This window comes from Macaca nemestrina, chromosome 7, assembly GCF_043159975.1.
Source record: "Macaca nemestrina isolate mMacNem1 chromosome 7, mMacNem.hap1, whole genome shotgun sequence".
NCBI lineage: Eukaryota > Metazoa > Chordata > Mammalia > Primates > Cercopithecidae > Macaca > Macaca nemestrina.
In genome coordinates, this window is record NC_092131.1 from 10,987,870 (window position 1) to 11,001,966 (window position 14,097).

Sequence of the window (14,097 nt, forward strand, 5' to 3'; positions counted from 1 at the left end):
CAACAGTAGGCAGAGATCTAGCAAACCATAGTTAGAATGAAAATCAGAAAACATTCCATTCAAATCCTTCATTTCACAAATGAAGCTGAGTCAAGAGGGATTTAAGAATATGCCCAAGTGCAGAAGGCTCATTAAAGATAATCTAAGGTGGAGAATAGTGGAATCCTAACTCCCAGGCTCGTGCCCACCAGACCCAATGCCACCGGCTACTACTTGTATAGATTACCATATGAAAAAAGAAAAAGAAGCCTTGATCCCTACCTCACAACACACAAACAAATTCCTGGGGACTTTGACCTAAATCTGAAAGGCAAAATACTAAAGCTTCCAGAAGATAACACAAGAAAATAGCTTCATCGCCCTGGAGTAGCGAAAACTTCTTAAACACAAAAAAACACTACCCATAAAGGAAAAGACGGATACACTGGAATTGATTAAAATTTAGAATTCCAGTTCATCAAAAACACATTACAAGAGTGAAATGACAAGCCATAAGACAGGAAGATATTTTTATAATTCACATATTCGACAAAGGATTCAAATCCAGATACCTTATAAACTCCACATTTCAATAAGAAAAAAGACAATCCAATCTGTTTAAAATGGACAAAAGACTTGAAGAGGAACTTTATAACAGAGGGTATCCAAATGGCCAACAAGCATATGAAGAAGTACTCAAATTATCAGTCATTAGAGAAATGCCCATGAAAACCACACTGAGATCTTCTATACAGCCACTAGTGATTAATTTTTTGTAATATTTAACTGACAATATCAAGGGAAGCAAGGCTGCAGAGTAACTGGAACTTTCATATGTTGGTAAAAGTATAAATAGGTACGACAAGGATGAAAAACAGTTTGGCAGTGTCTATTAAAATCAGACACGTGGCTGGGTGCAGTGGTTTAGGCCTGTAACCCCAGCACTTAGGGAGGCCAAAGTAGGTGGATCACTTGAGGTCAGGAGTTGGAGACCAGTCTGGCCAACATGGAGAAACCCCATCTCTACTAAAAGTACAAAAATGAGCCAGGCCTGGTGGCAGGCACCTGTAATTCCAGCTATTCGTGAGACTGAGGCAGGAGAATCACTTGAACCTGGGAGGCAGAGGCTGCAGTGAGCCAAGATCACACCACTGCACTCCAGCCTGGGTGACAAAGTGAGACTTCATTTCAGAAAAAGAAAAAGAAATAAAGCTAGATGCATATACATTTTGACCAGGAATTCTACTCCTACATATATACCCAACCAAAATGAATATACAAGTATGCCAAAGGATACATACATATACATATGTATATGATTATAGCAACGTTCATAATTACCTCAAAACAGAAACTATTCAAATACCTAAAATAGAATGAATAAATGAATTTTGCTATGTAATGTGTGGTAGTTTTAAAAAATGACCACAAATTCTTTGACACACCTCTCATAAAGATATGAGGTCTATGTCCCCTCCCCTTCAATCCAGGCAGGCTGTGTCTTTGTCAACCAATAGAATATGGTGGAGGTGAGATTATATGACTTCTGAAGATAAGCTACTCTCAGGAAGCTTCCTCTGGACACACAGCCAACATGCTGTGAAAATCCAAAACCTCCTGACCCCACATGTAGGTTTGGTCAATAGTATCAGATGATCCTAGCCTTCTAGACTTTCTAGTCAAGGTACATACACATGAGTGGAGAAGCCTCTAAATGATTCTAGACCCCAACCATTGTAGGGCAGTGATAAGCCATAACCACCAAATTCCCAATCCACAGAATCCATGAGCATAATAAAATGGTTGTTATTTTATACCACTAAGTTTGGAGTGGTGTGTTATGCAATAACCAATAATCAAAACTAGTGTATTATATAGGGATGGATAACCACAACTATAGAGCTATTTTTAAATATAACAAACTACATGCAACAACATGAATGAATCTCAGACACAACATTGAGTAAAAGAAGTCAGGCAAAAAAAAAAAAAAGTCCAGAGGGCATTATTCCATTTACATATGATTTCAAAACCAGGTAAAACTATAGTTATGTAAGTCAGAATCGTGGTTACCTTGGGTGGGAGTAACTACTGTCTGCAAGATATCCCCACATAATCTGGGCTTCTGGGGTGCTAGAAAATGAATACCTTGATCTGGGTAGTGGTGATTACAGGGTGTTCACTTTGTAAAACTTTAAAAATCATTGAGCTTCATGCTTGTGCACCTTTTTGTTACACTTCAAAAAAATTTTTTTAATCAGTGGAACTTGGTAACCCAAAGAGGCAAGGGTATGAGGGAGAAATAAAGGATGACTTCCAAGTCTCGAGGAATGACTGACCAGGCAGTTACGCAAACTGAACAATTAAACAAAAACAGGGCAGAAAGCAGGGACCATGTCCCATTTATTTTTTATTCAAGTATCTACCACAGTACCTAACACAGAGTCACTCCAGCATTACAAGACACTCCTACTATTTTCATCCTAACTTTTTGAACACCACTTCTTGGTCTCCTTTCTTACTTCCTCTCTGCCCGGCTGCCTCTTAATATTGGTATTACCCAGGTTTCCATACTCAATCTCTTTTCAATCACACACACACACACACACACACACACAGAGAGAGAGAGAGAGAGAGAGAGAGAGAGAGATGGATGGAGGGAGAGAGAGCGGGAGGGAGTGAGAGAGGGGGAGGGTGGGGGGGGAGAGAGAGAGAGAGAGAGAGAGAGAGAGAAATGACTTCTTTCTCTTGTATTTCCAGTCTCAGTGCATAGCATCATCATATACATGTTCTTTTAGGCTAGAAGCTTCCAATTAAACCAAGAATTAGGATTGCAAAATATCTTTAAAAGTTGCAGTTAGCTAAATTCAATAAAATTTAATGAGACAAACATAAGCTCCCATGGTTGGACCCCAAAACTAATGCATACAAACAGGATGAAAAGACATAGCTCAGACAGATGCAGGGATTTTATTCAACTTTATGTTCAATGTATGATGTGGTCACAAAATGATATAGCCAATATTAATAAAAATATAGTATGTAGAAGGAAGGTGATATCTTCCCTTAACCCACAGAAGAAAAGTGTTATATCTAGAACAAGAGATACAACTCTATTTCTCATGTATCAAGCCATGTCTGGAGCACAGAATTCAATTCAAAGCACTACAGTTTAAAATGAAATTTCTTTAAAAAGAGGAAAGCCACCAATGTGGTAAACTGACATGAAACCATGCCATGTAAGGAATAGCTAATGAACTGGAGATGTTTCAAATCAAAAAGACTGAGAATACTTGATGACTATTTTCACATATTTGAAAGGATGTGACGTGGAAGAGGGATTCAGCCTGTTCTACATTTCTCCAAAAGGCAGAAGTGAGTAGAAGAAACAAGTAGACTTCCACTCAGTGTAAGAAAGAACCTTCTAACGGTCAGTACTTTAATAAAAATAGTATAGGCTGTCTCTAGAGCAGTGGTTCTCAACCAGAGATGATTCTGTCTCTGTAGCCAGAGATGCTACTAAACATCCCACAGTGCAGAGAACAAACAATGACCCATGTAAAATGTCAATAGTCCCATAGATGAGAAATTCTGCCCTAGAGCTACGTAGTGAGTTCTCTGTCATTGGAAGCATTTCATCATAGACCAGACCATGTGATGATGTCACAAGAATGGTGGGCCAGAAATGGTGGCTTGTCATTCCAGCTACTCAGGAGGAGGATCATTTGCACCCAGGAAATCAAGGTGGCAGTGAGCTATGATCACACCACTGCACTCCAGCCTGGTTGACAGAGCGAGGAAGGAAGGAAGGAAGGAAGGAGGGAGGGAGGGAGGGAGGGAAGGAAGGGAGGGAGGGAAGGCAGGAGGGAAGGAGGGAAGGAAGGAAGGAGAATGATGGGAAGTGAGAGTGAATTAAAAAAAGTTTTGTTTCAGATACCTCTCCAGAGAAAAACATCTTCAGGTATATCAAAGTGAAAATGATGATGATGACAAACATTTATTGAACACTTACTGTGGGCCAGACATTACACCAAATGACTCATGTATACATTTTGCAGTTAATTCTCTCAACAACTCTAAGTATTACTTTACCTTGATTTGATGCTAAATTGAATTGCTCTAATGTCACACAGCAGTCAATATTTGAACTAGATCTACCTGATCCAATTTTATATGTCACTGTCCAAAGCATAAACATCAAATGACTTTCAAAGCTTTCAAACTCTGGAAAAGAAATGAGCAAGCACATACTCCACAAGTATCAGTATAATGTCTGAACAGGTTTGTACTCACTGTAAACCTAGCTGGCTAGGAGAAAGAGGAAAGGATTATTTGAAGTAGTCCTGTGATGAAGAAGAGAACAATTATCCTGATTGTCCCCAATTGCCTACTTCTGTAAGAGCCAAGAAGCTCTTATATACCCATGGAAGCTGGGATTAATGATGACATCCCTTTATCCACAGGCGTGAAAGCTCAGGATGGACAGACGTTTGAACATCCCCGACTGGGAATCCTGCCCTTAACAAATACACTAGATGCAGATACATGGTTTCTTGGCTGCCTATACTCACGCCCATCTGTCAGGATGGCAGTATGCCTGCTCACATGTTGGTCAAACTGTCACTAGGGCATAGGTGCCAAGCAATGATAGTTTTAAATGGGCAGCTTGCACAGCACTATAAGAGCTTGCTCTTCTGCAGAAAAAAAAAAAATCTCGGTGATAATACTGAAGGGCTGCAATCACAAGTGAAATATTCTTGGTCAATCTCAACATTTCAGTGGAAAAAAAGATCTAGACAAGTAGAAAAGAATCAGACTAAGGAAGTTAAATCAAACACAAAAGGTACTTTAAAAACATTTGAGTTGTTGCATGAAAGCTTTTAATATTGCCCTTCTTTCATTAACATGTGTCAATGGTAACCTCTTATACTGTAAAATCCTTGGCCCAACAAGTCAGCAATGATTTTTTTCTTAATGGGATGATACATTTTTCCATGTTCTAAATAGGAACAGAAAGGCATTGATTTCTAGTAGTTCGACACTATACAGGTTCTATTTGTTGACTGATTATTTTTTAAATGACTTAAGTCCAATCTACAGCCATGATAATCTTTTAAATGCACAAAAGAAAGCAGAAACCAAATGAGATCCCCACAGATAAATGGTGGGGGAGGGGAAGGGTATAATTTGCCTGGAGAAACCAAGAACTGAAGTAGGCACTAACAAAATGGAAAGTGAGTACTTTCGCTCATGAATTTAACAGGACTCAAGGGCCAAAACACAGATATCTTTCACATCCCCCTGACTATAAGTAAAATGTTCCTATACTACATCTAGGTTTCTAGTGTATCCTTTGATATCTCACATGAAATACATAATGTCCTTACTGTCTGGAAATTGTTCCCTAAGACCAAAACCTTAAAGCTGCAATTTGAGCCACTTGTTCTTATACAGTCCTCAGGATTTTGAAGAACAGCTGGTCATCATCATTTTCTGTATAGTTCTTCACATACAAGTATCAGGACATACTGATCTAATAACCCCTGAGTCTCCTCTTTGCCATGATAAATAAATATGATCCCAATAACTTTTCCTCATTGGACCGATTTATGAACTCTTTATGTTTTTATCATTTCAGTTGCTCAACTCTTGGACTCTTTTCAGGCCTGGTAAGAAATGTCACCCACATCAACAATAAGCCAATGGAAACTACTCTTTTTCCCACATGTATAACTTAATAACAGTAGCATAAATATGAAACAGTTTGGAAGTCCTGCAGACTTCTCCATATCCATCACTGAGGACAGTAGCAAACTTTGAAATCTACCACTGCCTTCTAGAAAATACTAGGAATTTATAACATTCTGAAATAACACCACTTTTTTAGCTTTCTGGCAGATATTTGTATTACAAAGTAGTAAGTCAAGGGTCATGATTATATCCCGTTCTTCCTACCAACGTATCACTGCCAAAAATCGTCCTAAAACAACTTCTCTTTAATACAATTTCTATCATACCATTTTCCTGCTTAAGAATATACAGCACCTTCCTAATGGCCAATGAAACTGACTACAAATGCTTCAATATAGCCAGAAGTTTATATACTCTTTCTTTTTCATGAACCAACGATTCTTCCTTTACTTCTCTACTTCCCTTCGCTTGCATAACTCCCCAAAACGGCCAGTTCTTACTTATTTTCTCTAGAACAGATCTTTGCCCATGTTATTCTCTAAAATGTTTTCCCACTTTTTCCAGACTCCAGCCATGTTATGCCTTCAATAAACCTGTATTTATTCATACTTAATTGCTGATTCATTTCTTCCTGTCTTTGTTTTCATATCTAATTTACAGTATATGGCCAAGTGATTTTTGATTTTTAAAACTTATTCAATGGAGAAAGGGTAGGCTTTTCAACAAATGGTTTTGGAACAACTGGACATCCATAGACAAAAGGAAAAGAAAAATGTACCAAGATCTAAATCTCACATCCTGTGCAAAAATGAAACCAAAAAGGATCTAAATGTAAGACATATACGGGTAAAACACTTAGAAGAAAAAATGAGAACATCCTCCTGACCTAGAGTTAGGCAGAGAGTTCTAAGAAAGGCACTAAAAACACGATCCATATATTGAGAAGTTGGACTTTATCAAAATTTAAAACTTTTTAGATGCTAAAGACACTAGAAGAAAATAAAAAGACAAGCCAGAGACCGAGAGAATATATTTACAAATCATATACTTGGCAAAGGATTTGTATACACAACATATAAAGAGTGCTCTAAAATCAATAACAAACCAATCACAAAACAGGTAAAAGATTTGAACAGACAAATCACCAAAAAAAAAAAAAAAAAATGAATGGCAAATAAGCACATGAAATCATCAGCCATTAGGATGAAAATTAAAGCCATGAGGAGATACCAGTACACACAAAAAATATCACCAATACCAAATGGTAGTTAGGATGTGGAGAAACTCTCTCTCAAATACAGCAGCCCCCGCTTCATCTGTGAGGGATATATTCCAAAGCCCTCAGTGGATACCTTAAACGATGGAGAGTATGGAGAGTATCAAATCCTACATAAATATGCTTTTTCCTATATATACATTAGATATACATACGATAAAGTTTAATTTATAAACTAGAGGCAGTTAAGAGATTGACAACAATACTTAAAGTAATTATAACACTAGGCCAGCAGCTGGGCACGGTGGCTCACTCCTGCAATCCTAGCACTTTGGGAGGCCGAGGCAGGCGGATCACCCAAGGTCAGGAGTTCGAGACTAGCCTGGCCAACATGGTGAAACCCTGTCTCTCCTAAAAATACAAAAATTAGCCGGGCATGGCAGCAGGCGCCTGTGATCCCAGTTACTAGGAAGGCTGAGGCAAGAGAATCGCTTGAGCCTGGGAGGCGGAGGTTGCAGTGAGCTGAGATTACACCATTGCACTCCAGCCTGGGGGACAAGATCAAGACTTGTCTCAAAAAAAAAAAAAAAAAAAAATGCCAGCATCACTAGTCTTGCACTTCAGGTCATTTCTAAGTAAAATAAGAGATTCTTGAACACAAGCACCAAGATACCAGACAGTCAATCTGATAACCAAGAGTGACTGACTAGCTGGTGGGTGGTGTATACAGTGTGGATACGGTGGACAAAGGGATGATTCACATCCCACCTGGGACAGAATAAGAGGGCTCAAGATTTCATCATTATATGACCCAACAGTTGCACTTCTCGGCATTTATTCTAGAACAATTAAAACTTACAGTCACACACAAACCTGTACATTAATGTTCATAGCAGCTTTATCTGTAATCACCAAAAACCAGAAACAACCCACATGGCCTTCCATGGGTAAATGGTTAAACGTGATACAGTCAAAAAAATGGACAAGCACTGTACAATTATCAAAAGCAGGAAAGTGACACTAATACAATATTCATCATTGAACTACTTATTGAAATGTCAACTTTTACATTCTTTTGTGTGTCTAATTCTAGGACATTGTGTCATGTGTACAGATTCATGTAACCATCACCACAAACAAGACACTGAACTGTTGTATCATCTCAAAGAAAGTCAGCCCTAACCCCAGCAAAACTGGTCTGTTCTCCATTTCTGTAATTCTGTCATTTTGAGCATGCTATATAAATGGAATCATACAACCTCTGAGACCGGCTTTTTTCACTCAATACAATGCCCTTAAACTCTATCCAAGTTGTCGCATGTACCAACAGTTTGTTTCTTTTTTTGATGGTGGTGTTCTACTGCAAGACCATCACATTTTACTTAACCATTCACCCACTGAAGGACATGTGAGTTGTTTCTGCTTTTTGGCTACTATAAACAAGGCTGCTACGAGCATTCATGTACAGGTTTTTTTGTGAATGTAAGTTTTCATTTCTCTAGGATAAAGGCTCAGGAGTGCAACTGCTGGATTGTGTGTCAAGTGTATGTTTAACTTTTCGAGAAATTGCCAAACTAATTTCCAGCAATCATTTTAGATTCCTACCAGCAACATATGAAAGATAAATTTTACAATCAGCATTTCTAAAGTATTTTCTGCAAGTCTGAAAAAACAAGATTAAACTTCTTAAATGTTACAATCTGAACTTATTTTTAAAAAATGAATCTTAGAACTTTTTTCCTGATTCCCAAATAACAGATTTGTTTTATTACCTCTAAGAAAAAAATGTATACAGCTGACCCTTGAACAACATGAGTGTGAACTGTGCAGGTCCACTTATACAGATTTTCTTCTGCCTCTGCCATTCCAAGACAGTAAGACCAACTTCTCCTCTTGTTCTTCCTCCTGAACTTACTCAACACCAAGACAATGACGATGAAGACCTTTAAGATGGCCCACTTCCGCTTCATCAACCAGAAATATATTTTCTCTTTCTTAGGGTTTTCTTAATAACATTTTCTTTTCTCTAGCTTATTGTATTGTAAGAATATAGCATATAGTATCTATAACATACAAATATGTGTTAATCAATTGTTTATGCTATTGATAGGGCTTCTGGTCAACAGGCTGAGTGGTTATGCTTTTGAGGAGTCAAAGCTTATACCTGGATTTTCAACTGCGTGGGGGTCAGCACTTCCAAGCCCTGAGTTGTTCAAGGGTACACTGTAATTACATATAATCTCTATGTTGATAGCTGTTGCCAAATTATATAGTAAACTGCAATAAAGTGTGAAAAAAGCAACTCTAAAGACTACAGTAGAAACAGTAAACATTTCTTTCCCTATGTTTTCCAGACACAATCTATAAAGACTTAAGGTCTAACAGTTCTAACACTTAATATTGTGAAATGCAATCAGAATGCATTAATACTTAGTGTCATCAAATGATGACTTTTCTTTAGCTGTTACTTGATAAACAGTTTAAGAAAAGCAATTAACCTGAAATAAAGCTATGGTTATCTCAGCTATGTCTAAAGTCATGGTTTGTTTAATTTTAGATACAAACGACAATTAGATAATGCAATCTCTTTTGCATTCTTAAAGCAAGTATCGAAGTCTAGAGCAGACATATCTGCCAACATACAGACAGACAGACGGTCCTCAAAAAGAAAAGAAAATACACAGAAAGAAATTATAAGGTCCTCGAAACAGTAGAATGGGGCTGCTGGTGTTCCTAATGACTTTCAGTTCTCATGTTTAGTCCCCTAGAGGACCAACTATATTGTTCCTGATACTGAGCTCCACAAGACATGTGTCCTTCCATTATCAATATAGTATTTGCTTTAAAAGTGTATGACAGAACATTCCCAAATCTCAAATTACCTTGCAATTTAATTATTACTTCGTCTAGTATATCTTCCCATTTAATGAATAAGACTTACCAATAAACATTTTAGTATACAAGTTTAATATTCATCTTCAATATTTGCCAGTGTGAACAGTATCTACCTTAATTTTCAAATCCTAGAGCACTGGTTCCCATCCTATGGGCAAGAGACCCATAGAGAGATAGGAGTAACTGCAAAGAATCATCAAAATCCTGTACTTACCTAAAGACTAAATAAACATGATTCACAAACATATATTTTTCCAAGCTGACAAAGATGCTGTAGCTAATAAAATTCTTAATAAATTTCCCGAAGAATGTTGGTAAAAGTAGAGCAGTTTCTTCTCATTAGTATTTATTGATGAATACTAAAAATCTAACTCCTAATATGGGAGAAGGGCCCCTGCTTATACTTCTCTAGATTTTCTAGAGAGCTTTTCTTTTTCAAAGTGTTGCCCATATGTCACTCAGAACAAGAGTAGTAGGATGTGCTTGAATTTGAGTGCAAAGATTTAAGACAACATTGGGAGAGATGGAGCAGGAGTAATTGGGAAAGTGCATGAAATTACTTCAAAATAGCAACTTCGGAATGCTGGATGCTTAAATATCATTCAAGCACCAAAGGGAAAAAAATTCAAAGGACACAGCCCTCTGCATCTTTATAATGGCAATGAGAAATAGATTCACAGGAATTTTGATCAAAGGAGCCAAACTTATCCTACAGTAAAATTACATCTTGGTTACAACACCTACCTAAATGTTTTATTAGGGTTCTATCACCCTTTTAAATTAATCTTGCACCTTTATTAAACATTTTCTACATTTTAACATTAATAGTACAGGTTTTCAAATGTGCTCTACACATTTATTGGATTATTCTGTGCTGGATGCTAGATAAAGTTTAAAAAAAAAAAACAAAACAGACACACATTAATTTAAAACAAAGAAAACTTGCTTTGGCAAAACACTACAATAGCAAGAACAGACTTTGCACCTAGCACAATTCCTTGCAAATAGGGGGCACGTGATCTCTGGTGAATAAATGAGTCCATTTCTTCTCCGAAAAATAACCCTGGCAAGCATGTAAAATATCCTACCAGTCTGAAAAATATTCTCCAGTCCTATTCAGTTACCAATCCATTCTCAGAACCCATCAAGAGCAATTTTCATGAAAGCCTCACTCACACGCACAAAGAGGGAGCATTTAATTCCCATTAGGCTCACTGCCTGATCTATGGAGATATAAGCATTTGCACATTTGCATAAATTCAGGAGACATCCTTCATTTGATATAAGGTAAATCTTAAAGCTTCGCTTCATTTCCAAATAAGTTTTATTTTTCAAATCAAAAATATTTTTAAAGTTTTATTTTTCAAATCATAATCCTAATCATAGTACATTATATCTTATTAGGGATGCTTTTAAGAAAAAAAAATATAGCTGTCAAAATTAAAATCTTGTTTTTTCATTTCTAGACATCTGGGACATTTCACTTATATATTTATTATTATTTCACATTAGTTCTCAAAGTTAAAAAAAAAAAAAAGCTGGCCTATTTCCTTTAAGAAATTTAATTTTAGGGTCTGTCAACATTTTGAATGCATTACTGTTATTTTTAAAATATACACTTGCATACTGGAATAAAACTTAGCATAAGCTTTCCATATAACCATTTCCTGGGCACTTACTAACTTACTATATGCCAGGCTCTATGCTTAACACATTACTCCATTATCTCATTTGTTTAACAAATATCCTCTCATAATTTTTGCAGCACTGAGCATAACAAGAAGCCATTGCACTATAAAGCTGGTATTTGTACTAGATACCAGAACTAAATTGACAGTAACGCCTAACACAAGTTTATTGTTATTAAATTCAAGTTGTGTTACTGTATTAACACAGAATCTGATCAGCAATGTTGAGATGTAGAGAATACCATCTGTGGTAGCATCAACAGAGAAAGCTATTATTAAGTGACTAAGTTATATTCCTTTCTATAGGTAACAGATGAACATAATAATATCCACCCAGAAATGTAATTCCAATCACTACATGCCATTTTGAAGAACATAAACGTAACCTACATAAAGACTATATAAAGAACCCTTGCTTCCTTCTGAAAATGCTTCAAAATTCTAGATTAAATTCTCCCCCAAAGTATCATGCTCAGCATGTCATAAAGAAAGGTGCCTTTATTGCGAACTCTTGAAAATAAATGCTGCCCTACATTTTTTTTACTCTTTTGAATTTCAGATTCAACAGATGGGCAATTCCAATTTAAAAAAAAAAAGAAAAGAAAAGAAAAGAAAAACACACACACAGTAATTAATGAGGTTCTTCAACAGTTCCCTAAAACATCCTCCCAATAGCAAAACTGGTGTTTCCAAGTTGTTCCAAGAAAGGGACACAGAAGAGGGAAGGCAAGAGCCTATACAAAGGAAAACAAAAATGGGTGACTTGAAAGAAAGGACATCAGAAAAATGGGTGGCCTCAACAGGAACCTGTAGTGTCTGACTCCGCTGCTGTCTGTCGAATTTAATTCAATCACCTAAGAGTTTTGAGACGAGAACCAAAATACTATTTCGGTGGCAGGAAAAACTATGCGTTGCCCTTGAAAGGAGCTGCAACAGTAAAGGATGCCACCCTGCCAGGTAGGGACAGCACAGAGGAGGAACTGTCAAACGGGATACGAAAGTCCTTTGCAAAACCCACAAGCGGCTCTAACTGCCTTGCACCAGACAGACCCTCAAGTACAAGACCACGGGGCCTCCCCGCGACGTGACAGGGAAATAACGGGCGGCCTCGCGGTCCCCAGGCCTGGCTGCTATCCTCAGGGGTCAGCCTCTCTATTCCCTCTCAGGTTTCAAGTCAAAGGTCACATCCTCTGAGATGACCTCCCGGATCACCTAACCTAACCTAAAGAGCCTCGCGCCCATTCCTCTAGCCCGCAACTGCCTGTCCCGTTTCTAAGAAAGCATGTCCGTATCCGCAAAGCATCGCAGCTGCGTGTGTTGTTTCCCTAGTAGACAGCGAGCTCCGCGGGGCAGGGGCCCCGCCTGACAGACCCAGCTTCCCGGCGAGGCCCGAGGCGGCGTTTGCGAGCTCGGCCGCGACACCACGCGCGTCCAGAACGTGGAGCTCAGATGGGGGCCGGCCTGGCCAGTCCAGGAATCCCCGGGATCGCCAGCGGGGCCTGAGCGAGACAAGCAAAGAGTGAACGCCCGCGCAGGCGGAAGCCACGCGGCGGAGCGCGGTCCCGCGGGGCAGCCAAGGCTGACGGCGCCTTCCGCACCCCGGCGGACCCACAGACCGCCCGGAAGGCCCAGTGCCGGCCCAGCCCCCGGCCGCCCTCCTCCGCGCCCCCAGCTAGGCGCGCGAGTCCTCGAGCAGTGTCGCCTGCGGCCTCCCTACCCTAAGTCGCAGAGCCGTCACCTTCTGCCCAGTACGAACTTCCCGCCGCTTTCGCCGACTCGCAACTCGGCAGCGGCGCCGGCCCCTTGGCACCCTGCAGTATGGAGCCTTCCCATTGGCTCGGAGGCGACGGGAGGGGCGGGACGAGCGGGAACGCGGCGGGGCGGGACGGAGGCTACGCTAGCCCCGCGCCTCCCCGGGAATGCCGGGAGCTGTGGTCCAGCGCTCCCAAGGCATCCTGGGAGTTGGAGTCTCTTAGCGGCAAAGGGAGATCCCCGTCCTTCTGCTCCCTAGCATTCTAGGAAATATGGTTTACAGCCCTGTTCTTAGTAGCTTGATTTATTGTGTTGGCAGAGAGTTGGATGTAAAATAAGTTTCCTGTTTCTGTTAGGATTAAATGAAATAATCTATAGACAGTACTTTAAACTTAGTTGGTGCTCAATAAATAGCAGATAGTATTAGTATTATTCTGCCCAATCATTGACATGTGTCTAAATCCTACTGTTTTTCGAAGCCTATTTCAAAGCCTATCTCAATGTCTACCTAATCCTCTGCAGTGTTTCACCTGTAATCAACGTATGCCACAGTTTGCATTGTGTTTATTATAATCAGCTAAGTCTCCATCATCCATGAGACTGAAAGCTTATTGGGCACTGGGTCACTGTTCTAGGTCAAAATCACTGAAGTCACAGGCAGAGGGAGATTAACAATGAAGCCAATGAAGCGTAAGCTTCAGGACCTCACTTGCGCAGGTCCTTCAATGAGTTTACATAGCTTTTTGGTTTTTTATTTGTCAATTTTACTTTACTTTTTTTTTTTTTAAGATAGAATCTCACTTTGTCACCCAGGCTGCAGTGCTTTGGCGCAATCTCCGTTCACTGCAGCCTCGACCCCCTGGGCTCAAGCAATCC

At 39.3% G+C, this 14,097-nt stretch overlaps 1 protein-coding gene across 7 annotated transcripts in view; it reads right to left on the minus strand.

Moving 5' to 3' along the window:
• Positions 1 to 13,336, minus strand: part of LOC105467446 (VRK serine/threonine kinase 1) — an 85,265-nt gene extending 71,929 nt beyond the window's left edge. For 4 of the 7 annotated variants that reach the window (XM_011717051.2, XM_011717050.3, XM_011717047.2 and 1 more), the window contains exon 1: positions 13,187 to 13,335. The gene's annotated coding sequence lies outside the window, so the exon portion shown is untranslated. Of the gene's footprint in view, positions 1 to 13,186 lie in introns of all 7 variants that reach the window. The other 3 variants (XM_071099633.1, XM_011717052.2, XM_011717049.2) reach the window with 1 other exon arrangement.
• Positions 13,337 to 14,097: the final 761 nt, after the last annotated feature.